The sequence below is a fragment of the Phoca vitulina genome, unplaced genomic scaffold (genome assembly GCF_004348235.1).
Source record: "Phoca vitulina isolate PV1807 unplaced genomic scaffold, GSC_HSeal_1.0 scaffold3, whole genome shotgun sequence".
Lineage (NCBI taxonomy): Eukaryota > Metazoa > Chordata > Mammalia > Carnivora > Phocidae > Phoca > Phoca vitulina.
The window spans coordinates 88560637-88564878 of NW_022589706.1; the positions used below are offsets into that span (position 1 = coordinate 88560637).

General features: G+C 41.3%; 1 pseudogene; it reads right to left on the reverse strand.

Moving 5' to 3' along the window:
• Positions 1-1789: 1789 nt before the first annotated feature.
• LOC116630297 lies at positions 1790-3343 on the reverse strand (annotated as a pseudogene).
• Between the last annotated feature and the right edge of the window lie 899 nt (positions 3344-4242).

Below are 4242 nucleotides of genomic sequence, written 5' to 3' on the forward strand. Positions count from 1 at the left end.
CGGGTGCTTCTTTTCGTGGGTCCGTAAATGAAGAGCTCTCTCGCCCATCCCGAATGCTGCGCTTGCGAACTTTTTCTAGCTGCTGGAGGGAGTGAGGGAGGACGAGCAGGAGAAACAACAAACTGCGTAGCACACTCTTTCTTCCTCTTCTAGTTTTCCTTTACTAGTCTCTTCCCTCCACCACCCCCCCCATTTTTCCTACTCTTTTTTATCCCCGCCTCTTTTTTTTTTTTTTTAAACAGTCGCGACTACAAGTTTTTAAATTGAATTTCCTTTCCCTGTTGCTGGCCTTGACAGCCTGACTTCCTCATGAGCTTCTCCCTACGTGAAGATATTGAAATTGTCCCCTTGTTCTTACCTCCCCCCCCAAACTTACCCACAGCGCGTCTCCAGCCAAGAATGTGGGGTGAAGAGGAGTTACGCATTTCACCCTCAAGAACTGAGAGCCCAGTCTGCACTCCTGCAGTAAAGAAACCATTTCCCATCTAATAGTTCCGGGAACTTCATCACTTTTTTTTTTTTTAAACTATGTGGAGTGAAACTATTGTAAAAGCTTGTCCTGACTAGGAAGATATGCCTGCTTTTACTAGTCACAGGTTTTTAAAGCCCTGCTCAGTCAGGAAAGGGATTTGTGGTATCTATAGAGGAGGCAATCAATGCCAAGAGCCACTGAGACATGTTTCTTTCCCAAAATTTATTCAAATTATTTATTGAACACCTACTATGGGCTGGCACATAAAAAGCCAGATTCTCCCAATTGCCTAAGCATATATCTAGGTTTCACTTAGCCATTATTTTTAATTCCTTTCTGTTGCTAAAGTTCCTATTTCGTTTCTAGGCAAAACATTTGTAAAATGGAAACTTAGCACCTTTGAAACTTGCAGTGTGCTCCATACAGGTAATTTTGCTAACACGTGTAGCCTTCTACCAGTTTGTTTTCTTCCCTGAAGCCATTCTGATTAGTCTGTGGAGGGATGAGCAGTGTTAGAAGGCCTACTTGGAAATATGATCTTGGCAGTTCTGTAAGGTAAATCACCAAATATGTAGCGAGTGAACTGAATATTGGGACATTGGAAAGCACTGAGGTAAGGCTCCCAGCTTTGTAAGCCTAACAAGGTGCTTGAGTGTTAAAAGACATTCAGATGAATCAGCTGCTTTTAGTTGGGGATAGTCAGTGACTTAGCACATAGTCCATGTTGCTATGCAAGAAAGAGGGCCCTTTTCAGTTCAGATTTCAAGCAAGAGTAAATAATGATAATGTTAACATTTATGGCTTACCATGTGGTAACCATAGTGCTCTATATACTGATTTTATATATATATATATACACACACATACATAAATATACACACACATATGCCTTATGGTGTTTATATTGTGCTTTACATACTTTATCACTTTTCCTTCCCTACCAATTTTATGAGGTATTCTTCCATTCAATAAATATCTGAGGAGCTGGGCTATGCTAGTAGCGGGGAAAGTAATGGTTAACTAAATCAGGCACAGCGTGTGCTCTTGTGGAACTTACATTGATGGGAAGAGATACGCTGATCAGTGAATCACCCCCAAGCTCCAGAGGTTACCTACTATTCTGCAGTATTCTGAAGCAAAGGAACAAAATTAAAAGAAATTTTAAAACAAAGAAATCTGACGTAGACTAGGTGTGGTTAATGGGTGAGTGGTACAGGGAAGTAACCTTTAAACTGAGGGAAATGTTATTTTGTTTGGTATCCACCCCCCTATTTTTTTAAGAGTTCAGCTTTTTATTGAACAGATTACAGAAGAAGTTTAGTAAAAAAGACCAAAGCTCATGTCATCGTCAGACTTCTCTGATTCTTCTTTTCTTTGCTTCCACTTTCTTCTCAGCTGGGGCAGCAGTGGTGGAGGGGGCAGGACCTTCTGCTGGTGTGGCACCAGCTGCTGGGACAGGTCCCTTAGCCCCTACCTTGCAGATGAGGCTCCTATGTTGACACTGGCAAGAGACTTTACAAACAAGCCCAGCCAGAAAGTTTCAACATTTACACCCGCTGCTTTAATGAGGCAGGGCTCTTATCCTTTGTGAGCCTCACCTCATCATGGTGCAGGATGAGGACTGAGTAGAAGCAGGTGAGCTCCCAGCTGGAGGCCTTGGTGCAGATGAGGGCTGAGTGGATGCTGCCAGGCAAGGTAATAGTCACAGGATGAAGTGAGAACCTCACCCCCCCCCCCCCGGCCTTAGCTTCCGCAGAAGAACAGAGCACCTTAGTGGCAGCTGAGGAAAACCTGTTATGCCCTTTTTACAGGAAACTTAGACTTGCAAATCTGTCTGTCTTCAAAACCCATGTTTTTCAAAAGATAATCTTCCCACAAGTGGACATTAAGATCTTTTCTAGCCACACAGCACAGAGAGAACACAGCTGCCAGAGTTAGAGAATTCCACTCTTCACACAAGGCATGCATGCTCTCCACATTGAGGATAGAAGGGCAGAATTCTGGCCCTAAAAATGCCATTTCTAGAGTAGACAGTACTAATATTAAGGGAGACTAAGAACTATTTGCAATTAGTAGTCAGAGCCAAGGCACACTCATAGTCATGCTACAGCAGACCAAAGGAGATGTGACTCAAAGGGAAAATCCATTGGTTGGGTGCCCTAGCCAAACTGGGAAATGGATAATGGTTATTCCCACATGCACAAGGAATACCTTGAGAATGAAATCAGAGGCTGTTGAATGCCCTGTGCTTTACTGTACATACACTGGTATTATAAGCACATAAACTTCGCATTTCTCATTACAGGATTGAGTTTCATGCACTCTAAGCAGTAGTTTCAGTGTCCTCATGAAATCCCAGGTTAAAGACCCTCTATAACTTAGCTGTTTTTTCCTGACTTTAGAGCCAGCATTTCTGGTATTCAGGCATCAGCTTCACCTATGGAACCACACCATAGGTTTATTTCAGCTTAGATATAGTCATATTACACAGTCCTCTAGTTATGAAATGGCATTATAAAAATTAAAGGTACTATTTGATTCAGTAAAGAGAGAGAGAGGAAATAGAATTGCTTGGAGATGAAATTAGTGTGGACTGATTATTCAGGCGAGGCTTAATCAGGAGGTGGGACTGAAAGTATGCCTTAAAGGACAATCAAAATTTGGGAAAGAAGAGAGGAAGTTACAGGAAGGGCATTTCAGGTAAAAGGAAAGAGAAGACCAACTGGCTGAGACACATTTGGACTGGGAGAGACTGGTATATGATGTTAGGAAATTCAGATCACACCAGATATTGGAAGCTTTGAAAAGGTATAAAGGGCTGGAACTTGATTTGAGGGCATTAGGAGTGATGAGGTCCTTTGTGCAGGACATAACATGAAAAAATACTTAAGTAAATCATATTAAGGTCCTTTCTGGGATGGATTTATAGACATAGAAGCAACAAATAAGTGGCTTCAGTCCATAAAAATTTGAAGAGTTGAATTTTACCCTGAGAGCACTAAGTCTATTAAAGTTTTTTTGGTTAGGGCAAGACATGATGAAAATATAGGAAAAGATATCCCAGGACATTTTTAGGGAGAGATTTGAGGGAGTAAAGACTAGTATCACACAACTGCCACAGTGTGAAATTTCTACAGCAATATATTCCTTAAAGATTACATCATCTTCTGGGAGAGGGGCATTTGTTAAAAGTTTAGGAAGAAGTAATCACCTAAGAGGAAAACAAGTGACAAAGGAATCAGGGACCCAGTATAGGACCTTCTTTGATGGGATGATGGAAAAAGAAAAGAAATAATAGAATGTATTGTCAGGAAGGTCACCATCAGAGAGGGAGATCAGAGTAAGATCACAGTGTGATCTAAGACCACAGTGTGGCCTGGGGCTCTTTAGGGGACAGATCATGGGTAGTGGATGCCAGGGTGGAATAAAGGAGTGGATATGAGGAGCTTATCAGTAAATGCAGAAGCTAAGAAAATCACAGACAAACACTAAAATGGATAGTCACACAGTATTTCTTTGAAACTTCCATGTTAATCCTCACCATAAAGACATTTCCCATAGCCCCCCGTATGCATGGGCAGAAATGCCCTAGCTTACTACTGATAAGTAGTTGTAGTTACACCTAGATAAGTTGTTGTTATTATGTTTTTGCTTACTAAGAGAGCATGCCTGCCACCCTATTTCCCTTTCTCTATAGGCATTTATTTTCAACTAAACATGTACTTAGATGCTTAAAAGATACAGCTAATTTTTTAAATGTAGGCTTAAAA